General features: G+C 39.6%; 1 protein-coding gene across 1 annotated transcript in view; it reads left to right on the top strand.

The window, feature by feature from the left end:
* Positions 1-338, top strand: part of mctp1a (multiple C2 domains, transmembrane 1a) — a 289927-nt gene extending 289589 nt beyond the window's left edge. Inside the window, exon 20 of the mRNA XM_084054050.1 lies at positions 1-338. This exon is cut by the window's left edge and continues 151 nt beyond it. The gene's annotated coding sequence lies outside the window, so the exon portion shown is untranslated.
* The last annotated feature ends 10326 nt before the right edge of the window (positions 339-10664 follow it).

Below are 10664 nucleotides of genomic sequence, written 5' to 3'. Positions count from 1 at the left end.
GGACAACAGAGGACAAAGAGCATGAACGCTGGTCAGAGACCAGCTTTTTTTGGTTATCAACCTGTCTCTCTTTCTATTTCTATCTCTTTGTCTGTATTTATTTATTTATATTTTTTTTATTAATTTATACTGGATGTACAGTGCTGCAGACTGCTGAAGTGTAATTATTGTTAAAAAAAAGAAAAAGGGGGGGGGGGAAGAGAATGAGAATTATGTTGTTGTTGTCATCATTCAGAATATTGTCTCTGTCGGGTGGAATGTCCAAAACTGTAATTTTTTCAGGATTCAAATTCTAAAATGGCAAAAGTAGCAGATCTACAAGCTCGAAACGCGTCGCTTTGCGCCGCGTTTCGAGCTTGTAGATCTGCTACTTTTGATGCTTTTGTGTGACGCTGTAGTATGATCACGTAGGGCGTTAATTTACGAAAAAACACAAAAAGTTATAACATGGATATAACCTCCCTAGTTTGGCAGAGGGAGTGTAGCGCCCAGGATTACATAGACAATTGGCACTGGGTGTAAAAAATGGGGTTACAAAATCGTGTGATAAAAATTTAGAAATCAAAAAACATGGATATAAGAGGTTTCTGCCCGACAGCAACGATTATGCTTCTGATTTATTTTAATGGCGGGCGGGAAGGTGGGATGGATAAATGGATGGATGGATGGATGGATGGATGGAAGACGTAAGGCTTTTTTTTTTACTGCGTCGTGAGCTTGTAGGTTGGCTATTTTCCCCGCGCGACAACGTTGAATCGAGTTTGAGTTCTTCGTTGTTCGAGAGATGCGAGGGTTTCTTTACAGAGAACATCTCCGCTGGCCACTGATTAACCAGAACACACAAAGACCACACCCACGTCTGTCAAACAGACCAGCCTTAAGTACAGTTATTTCATCAATGTCAGATGAAAACCTCCAAAACTATTCCTTTTTTTTTATTATAATTTTTTTAAATAATTAAAATTGTGAAAATAGCAGATCTGCTCATTTCACTATTTTTGTGTGACACTCTTGTTTGATGAAATAGGGCATTAGTTTATGAAACAAACTTTTTAAACATGGAGATGCGAGGATTCTGCCCGACAATGATTCATACTCCACAACGGTGTCACTTGCTGACAACAACTGTTCTACGAGCTAACAACGCAGAGTTGTTGTTGTTTTTTTCTTCTGCAAGCTACACCTGTTCTACATAGAATACATTAGTTATATTATATATAGTAATAATAAAACAATATGTTTTACATTCTTGTTGTTTTTCCCCTCTCGGGCGTGGAAATTATGTCGTATTCCCTGGCAAGTCGTGCTGGGTTCCATTTCCAGTTCAGCCCGGGCCCCAGCTGATTAGCAATTAGCCTGCGTTAGCCTCCAGATATGATTAAACACAGCACTGCACTGAGAGAGATACCTAACCTATTTCCAAATCTTTTTCACTTCATTGTTTTAGCTCAATAGCAGCCTTGTTCTTCCATTATTACAGTTTTTTTTGGGTGTGTGTGATAACTTTCAACTGTCAACACAACGACACAATCAAACTGTTGGACACACAAGCATGAGTCTAGGGGCTTTCCAAGACAACATTTGGGGGGCTAGGGTTACATAAACATAATCATCAGGCATAATCACTGGAGGGGAGGAACAGAGGACAGCCTGGTGGTACGTACTAGCACAACACACAGCTGGTGTCACCACGACGCACCAGAGCCTCTCGTGATTAGCCTACTAAAACGCTACAGATGAATGTAGTGTAGTTTTAGCCACTTTTAACCACTTAACCCATTTAGACCTGAGGCTGATTCTAAAAACGCTTTTTCGGAAAAACTTCAAATATTTATTAAAAAATGACCAACACATTTATGTTGCTTTATACTGTATATCGCTACAACTACCTCAAAAGAGGTTCACGGATTGAACGATATAGTTACGTATAGGGCAGTGTTGATTTCGTCGACTAAAACTATGATGAAAAATGTTCGTCAACTACCTTTTTTCACTGAGGAAAACTAAATAGAAACTAAATAGAAACTAAGCTATGGTCAAATATATTGACTAAATATATTGACAATTTTCATCAACAAATAAAAACTAGACTAAAATGTTAGTGAGAGACTAGTGGAGAAGAGATCCAGTAGAACTTAAAGACAAGTAATTTTATTTTTGGTTGCGCTTGGGTGTTGCGCTCTGAAAATAGCAGATCTACAAGCTTCTGAGCTTGTAGATCTGCTATTTTCAACATGCAACCAAGTGTAAAATCAGCCATTACGACACCATCAAGGCCCCCAAAAATACATTTTAATCGACTAAATCAACTGTAGATTTAGGCGACTATAATCCTATGATATTTAGTCAAAAAAAACTAGACAAAAACGAATACAAATAAATCAAAATTTGCTGTCAAAATCAACACTGGTAATAGGGGTTCCTGGTCTAAATGGGTATACGTGGTTGACCGTCGGGAGTCCCTCAGGGCTCTATACTAAGGCCTAAAGGGGGTACGCTCATAATTCCGACATCCCCGTAATTCCGACCATTAGGTTAGTGTGCGGTTAGCTGATAGGGCTAGTTATAATGGGGTCAGTCGCACCAATGGTGCGGAGAGGCATAGTTCGGGAAGGGTCAGGACACCCCGAGTTCTGAAGACCGCCTTTCTCCCTCTTTCTCCCTCTTTTCCTTATGCTCGACTGAGAAAAGTTGTGGAATTCTGAACTAAATGCAATCGAACAACAAGATAAACAACAAAATGTTCTGGGAAACACTGCTTAACCCACATTAAGACCTGAAGCCGATTCTACAGATGTCTTTTAAATCTCAACAGTTTTCAAAAAGACTTATGTTGCTATAATATCAGTGGTTCTCAAAAACGTTTTCATAATTGTCAAGGACCCCCAAAATGATGTATTTGTTTGGTTCCAAGGACCCCCCCAGAAGCAAAGATTTGAGTTTAAAATGTTCGCTTTAAAATAATATATATATATATATATATATATATATATATATATATTCACAGATTTTCACACATTTTCTTCAAAAATAACAGATATACAAGAGCTTGTAGATCTGCTATTTTTGAATAGCCAAAGTGTAAACTAATGCTTCACGGTCTTAATGGGTTAAGGACAGACAGACAGACCGACAGACAGACAGACAGCCCTCGTCTTCCTATGCAGACACATGCGTGCGCGCACAGACACACACACACACACACACACACACACCCACAGCCTCTGTGATGTTGTGTGTGTGCCCCCAGGCGTCATGTCCTCCCCATCCGCCCCGCCTCTTGTCCCGCAGCTCAACTTTGATCTGTGTGTTTCCAGAGACATGGGCCGTGTGTTCGTAACGTGCATCTCTATTTATTTTTTGGTTGCGCGGGTGTGTGTGCGTGTGTGTGTGTGTGCCATGTGTACGCACGTGCATGCAATCAGACAAGAAGACGTTGCTTTTTCCCAAGGTTGGTTGCACCGCGTCAAGACCCCTCTAGCTACAGACATGCGTGCGTGCGTGCGTGCGTGCGTGCGTGCATGTGTTTGTTTGTATTACTATCAGTGATGGAAAAAGTACAAAAATGTTTTACTTACGTAAGTAAAAGTATCAATACTGCAATGTAGAAATACTCTGAAGTAAAAGTCCGGAATTCAAAATTCACCTGAGTAAAAGTACAAAAGTATTGGAATCAAAATGTACATAAAGTACCAAAAGTAGAAATTACTCATTATGCAAAATGTCCCATTTCACAAGTTTTCAAATGGAAATGAAAATGAAATGAAATGTACATAGTACATGTATATAGGGCTGAAGTGGTTAATGTATGTTTTGTAAAACTAATCAAAATCTACAAAACTAGTGACTCAAGTTTTCAAATAATTGTAGTGGAGTAAAAGTACAATATTTGCCTCTGATTGGAGTAGAAATAAAAGTACAGAAAATTGGAAATAACCCAGTAAATTAAAAAATACCTCAAGTACAGTACTTGAGTAAATGTAGTTACTTTACACTACTGGTGAGGACCAAATGTCCCCACAAGGATATAATAAGACACTTTTTTTTTACATTTTGAGAGGACCATTTTCCTGGTCCTCACAAGAAAAAAATATAGTTTGTAAAAAAAGATTTTCAGAGATACATTTACAATCAGAAAAAAAGATTCAGGTTGGCGGTTATGATTATTAGACATTTAGAAGTTAGGTTTAGGGATTAGAGTCACTCCTGATTTAAACTTAGTTGCACGCTGGTATGATAAAAAATAGCCGATCTACAAGCCGATCTGTGTGTGTGTGCATGTGTACACTTGTAGATCGGCTATTTTTCGTCTTTAGGCTTGTGGTAAAAAAAGATATGGCATTCATAAATTCGGTATCATCCTAAAACGTTGATGTCCTCACAAGTATAGTAATACAAACTAGAGAGAGAGAGAGATGTGCAACCACCAGGCACTGTATGACAAGGCACTCTGAGGAGACCAGTGTTTGTGTGCGTGTGCATCCGTCCGACTCTTCCCTCATTCGTCAGAGAGCCAGGTTACGACCCTGTCTGAGGGGAGGGGTCTCCTGAGGCCCCTCCCCCTGAGCATCTGCTGAAAGATCACAGGCAGCGCTGCCTCCTCCATCTTCCAACGTCTGTCTGTCTGTCTGTCTGTCTGTCTGTCTGACTGAGAGCCATTCATGTTTAAAAAGGTTTCTCGGGGAGGAATCCACTCAAACGACAATAAAAGTCTGTCCCATACAACAGTGGTTCTCAAGGTGGGGTCCGGGGAGTCTTGACAAATCATGAGGGTCCCTGGCAAAAAATAAATCAGATGGGGGTCTGCGGCCAAATACATACAATTTGGGGGGGTCCTTGACAAGAAAATATTTGAGAACCACTACCTTAAAAGGGTAGCAATACTCATTATTACCCCCTCCCCACACACACACACACACACACACACACACACACACACACACACACACACACACACACACACACACACACACACACACACACACACACACACACCCCACCACCACCAAAACCTCACCACACTTGGCTGTGGCTCTTGAACAATGTCTTTTAGACAACTGCCTGAAGGGTGTGTTTGAATATGTGTCTGCTACTGTATGAGGAATCATTTTACACTCATGCTACTGTATGAGGAATAATTTTGCACTCATTCTACTGTATGAGGAATCATTTTACACTCATGCTACTGTATGAGGAATAATTTTACACTCATGTGTCGTCTTTGCATCTAAATGCTCACTCAATCTTCTATTTTATTTATTTTTTTACATTTGATCAATGTTTTTGTTATGTTTGCAAGCAAACCAAAGTGTTTCTATTTTGGATGATGTAGAGAAAATAAAGATTATATTGAAAAAAATATATACACACACACACACACACACACACACACACACACACACACACGCGCGGTATACGAAAAAGAATAAAGAATGTATCAGGACGACGGATATAAAAGGGAAAAGAAAAGGCACTTTTTTATTTTCACCATGTTAAACCGTGGCTATTTATTTTTCTGAATGGTAAATCTATTGTACATAGCTGACTTTGTTTAAATCTCTGGATCTATTTTATACTGTATGCCTGCCCAATGATGTGGTGTTGATGGTGTTTGTACAGTAGGTGTATGTGTGTGTATGCCATTCTCATACATCTGATGAGTTTACGCCAGTGGTGGAAAAAGTACTAAAAATCTTTACTTAAGTAAAAGTATCAAAACTGCAATGAAGAAGTACAAGTAAAAGTCCTGAAGAAATAATGTGCTTGAGTAAAAGTACAAAAGTATTGGTATCCAAATGTACTTAAAGTACCAAAAGTAGAAGTACTAAAATGTTTGAAAATAGCCGATCTACAAGCTCACAACGTGTCGCCATGCGACGCGTTGTGAGCTTGTAGATCGGCTATTTTCAAATAGCCTAGGTATAAAATAGGGCTAAAGTGGTTAATGTATGTTTTATAACGTAATAATGTATATCTGCAAAGTAACTAGTAACTAAAGTTTTCAAATAATTGTAGTGGAGTAAAAGTACAATATTTGGATCCGAGATAGTTAGTGGAGAAGTAAAAGTATTGGAAATTTGGAATACGCAAGTAAAGTACAAAAACCAAAACATTGTACTTAAGTACAGTACTGAAGTAAATGTACCTAGTTACTTTTTACACCACTGGTTCTCGCCTGTGCAATGTTGCCTGCCTGTGACATCATCTTCATTATGCCTGATTGTGTGACCAATGGCATTCCAGGACGGGGGTGGGGTGGGATGGGGGGGGGGGAGGGGGTTGTACATTACTGTCTCAAATATATATACAAAAAAATGCACCTGATGTGTATGTTGCTTATTTTAGAAAAAAAAGAGGAAAAACTGTGAGAAATATTAAATATTTTTTATCATCTTGATTTGCGTCTCATTTCTGTGCAAAAAATATGGTACGATGACCCAAAAAAAACGACAACAACACATCGTCACTGACTTACTTGACTTAAACCCTTGTGCTCTTAGGGGAGCATAGGTCATTTATGAATTTTCTCCAGCTAGTTCGTGTTGGGCGATCTTCTCTGCTTCCTTCCAAGATGTTCCTTTTTCCCTGAGTTCCGCCTCGACAGACCTTTTCCAGCTGTTTCTGGGTCTTCCTGGTTTTCTTTTCCCCTGAGGGTTCCAGGTTAAGGCCTGCCTGGTTATGTTGGAAGATGGTTTTCTCAGGGTGTGCCCAATCCAGCCCCATTTCCTGCGTTTAATTTCGGTTTCAATTTGATCTTGTTGTGTGGATTGCCAGAGCTCTTCATTTGATATGGTGTTAGGCCAGTAGATTGCCAGGATGTGTCGTAGGCATCTGTTGATGAAGGTTTGCAGTTTGTTTGATGTTGCTTTTGTTGTTCTCGTTGTCGTCAGCAAAGATCCAGATCTTCTAATTGGGACCACATTGTCCACTGGATGCCTAGGTTTTGTTCGGCTGTGGTTGTCTTCATGATCCAGTCGACTGCCAAGACAGCCCTGTCTGACTCCTGTCTCTACTGTGAAGCTGTCTGTGAGGTGTCCGTTGTGTATTACTCTGCAGGATGATTGTAGATATAGCTGTTGTGTGATGGTTATGAACTTCTCTGGAATACCATAATGTGCCATGAGTTTCCATAGAATGTCTCTGTCCAAACTGTCGAATGCTTTGTGGAAGTCAATGAATGTGAGGTTGAGAGATGTGTTCCATTCCAGTGTCTGCTCTATAATGATGCAAAGGGTGGCAATGTGATCGGTGCATGATCTGTCTTGTCGGAAACCTGCTTGTTGCTCTCTGAGTAGTTTGTCTAGCTCTTTTGAGAGTCTTTCCAGGAAGTATCTTCCCTGGCACCGATGTAAGCATAATGCTCCTGTAGTTGTTACAGTCTTTCAGGTTGCCTTTTTTGGGGATTTTTACTAGGTATCCTTCTGTCCAGTCGCTTGGCACCTTTTCTTCTTCCCAGATCTGTCCGAAGAGTTGGTGAAGTAGTGCTGTTGCTGTTTCCGGGTCTGCTTTGATAGCTTCTGCGGGTATTCCGTCAGGTCCTGGTGCTTTATTGTTTTTCGGTTTTTGAATGGCATTTTTTATTTCTTGTTTATTTGGCCTATTTGTATTGAGACGTAGGGGGTGTGCAGAGGGAAGGATGTTGGCTAGTTCAGTTGGTCTAGGTCTGTTCAGTATGTCCCTGAAGTGTTCAGCCCATCTCTTCAACTGGTCCTCTTGCTTTGTGAGTGTTTTCCCTTCTTTGTCTAGTATTGGTCTGTCTGGGGCTTTGCGTTTGTCTGCCAATTTCCGTGTGATGTCGTAGAGTTCCTTCATGTTGTGTTGAGCTGCTGCTTCTTCTGCTTGAGTTGCTAGGTTGTTGATGAATTGTTTTTTGTCTTTCTTGATGCTCTTTTTCTTTTTTTTTTTTTTACCAGTTTGTCTACTGTGGTGTAATGTTGTTGTGCTTTAGCTTTTGCAGCTCTTGTACGGCTATTGTTGAGACTGTCTTTGGCCTGTTTACGGGTCTGTATTTTCTGTAGAGTTTCTCCTGAGATCCACTCCTTGTGCTGTCTTGTCTTCCTCCCACATGTGTCCTCGCATGTCTTTATCCATGCCCTCTTCATGTTCTGCCAACGCTGGTCCACTGTTTGGTGTTCTTCCAGTTGGTTCAGTGGGTGGAAACGGTTTGAGAGGCTGATTTGGAGTGTCTCTCTGATGTTCTGGTCCTGGAGGAGGCTGACATTGTACCTTGTGCTGACTTTCTGGCATTCTTGCTGTATTTGTGAATTTCTTGAGTTTTAACCGGAATATTCCTGTTAGGAGATGATGGTCTGTGGCTGCATCCGCTCCTCTTTTCACCCTGACGTCTTGGAGGGATCTCCTGAATTTCTTGCTGATGCATATATGGTCGATTTCATTTTCTGTTTTGTGATCTGGGGAAACCCATGTGGCTTTGTGCACTCTTTTGTGTGGTAACACACTACCTCCTATGACGAGATTATGGAATGCGCAGAAGTCTGTGAATTGTTCTCCATTGTTGTTCATTTCTCCTAGACCGTGTTTACCCATTACTTGTTCTTTTCCTGTGTTGTCTTGGCCTATCTTGGAATTAAAGTCTCCTGTCAAGATGATGTCTTTTTACACACTCAGTGACATCGTCACTGAGTGTGGCATAAAAGTAGTGAAAATAGCAGATCTACAAGCTCACATGTGAGCCTTCTATTTTCACTATTTTAAATCATTTTTAACCACTTAACCCTTCCATTGTGTTAGGGTCTTTTTTGACCCGTTTTCAAGTTTAAATAGGTAAAAAGTACCCTTTACATTTCTTTATTGGAACGAGGCTTCATGATATCCTCAAAAATACCCATTTTAACGTAACACAATTATTTATCATAATTTTAATTAATTCTGATGGTCTCAAAAAAAAAAAGTGACACTTGTGGTGTTAGGGTCCGAAATGACCCGGCAAAGAAGTGTGGCTCAATTCCCCCCAAATTGTCAATATTCAATGTTTACATGTTTGAGAGTGAGAGAGACTTGTCCTCAATTACCATTTGCTATCAGGAGTAAAATAAAGTTTGAGTTTATGAAAAAGAAATGACTTTTTACCTTCTATGGTATACGGGTCATTTCGGACCCTAACACCACTAGTGTCACTTTTTTTAAAGTTAAAAAACGAAAACTTTTTGTTTCTTTTTTTGCTAGTGTGTTCTAATTATTATTCTTAATTATTCTATTCTAGCTAGATAACATCATTATCCATTGCCTTCATTATAAGAAATTTAATAAATGAATTTTAACATTTTTATAATAGAAAACGAGATATTTTGAAAGATGAAACCCTAGCCCTAACCCAACATAATATTTTAAAAGGTGTTTACATGGATATGAATGCATTACAAGTCAGCTATGAGGTGGGAGGAAAAAAAATGAAAATACTTATTTTTTGAGTATTTTGGGCTGATTTAAATCACGGTTCAAATTTGACCCGCTAACACCACAAGTGGATGCAGTTTTCTAACACAATGCGAGGGTTAATTATTACATTCTCAGTGGATTCTGCCATGCTAGCATGGCTCAAATGATAAAACAGGGGTTCATAATCTGAAGGTTCTGGGTTCAAAACTCCCAAAGAGCATTTTCCACTTTCCATCTAAATCGTAAAAGGTGAGTTAAGTATTGCATTCCCAATTGCATCTTCTATGCCAGCGTGGCTCAATAGGTGAATCAGCGGTTTATAAACCAATGGTTCAGGGTTCAAAGCTCACCTAATACAAAAGACCACTCCAACAACTAATACAAAATATCTCAAACAACCAAAACAACAATCAATACAAAACTTCAAAGTGCCTCAATAAAAAAACATAAAACAGGGGTCAAAAAAATAACAAATAAGTCAGCTATAATACTAATGATGTCAATGACATACAACACAAATTGCTTTGCTTAGTATGTAAATGTATTATGCTCCTCCCACTGGAGGTGGCCTTTACCCATGCTCCTCCCCCTCCTACCGGAGCTAAAAGAGGGCGTAAGGGGAGAGGCGGGCTGATTCCACGCTCCTCGCCTTAAAAAGAGCAAAGATAGAGATTTACCAGGACCAAGATTCAAACCCCCAACCTTCCACCTGCGAGGCCGCTCCTTTTCTCTTGCGCCACCAGGCTTTTCACACTAATTAGAAACTCGAGGTAATATTTGAAGTTTAAGGGAGAGGTGGCAGGTCAAAAGTTGAAAGTCTACATCAAACACCTCTCCCCCTGACAGAATGACTGAATCTACTAGATTCACTGATGATCAGGGTTCATTATGACACAACTTTTTTGAGTTTTAGGTTATTGTTAAAAACCATCAAAAAAGGCAACAGATGGCTGGAGAGCAAACAGAGGGATGTTCAATGTTATCAAAACACATATTCGTCATTGTCATATCTTAAAGTCATTTATCAATTTCAGAAGACCAAAACTAGCAGTTTTAATCAAGAGTGTGAACCTGGCTCAGAGTTCAAACAAAATAAGAGCAATACACTTAAACACATAATTGATTATGAATATAAAGACAAAGGCTAATTAACCAATTGTTTATGAGTGAGTTAGTCTGCAGAATCTGTAGTGGATGTGTGTAAAGCAGTGGTTTTCAAAGTGGGGTCCAGGGGCCCTAACATTCATCGAGCTCTGGACTTAGTA

This window comes from Gymnoscopelus microlampas (genome assembly GCF_963454915.1).
Source record: "Gymnoscopelus microlampas genome assembly, chromosome: 4".
Taxonomy (NCBI): Eukaryota; Metazoa; Chordata; class Actinopteri; order Myctophiformes; family Myctophidae; genus Gymnoscopelus; species Gymnoscopelus microlampas.
Note: the sequence above shows the minus strand (reverse complement) of the source record. Positions and strands in the feature narration are given on the sequence as shown.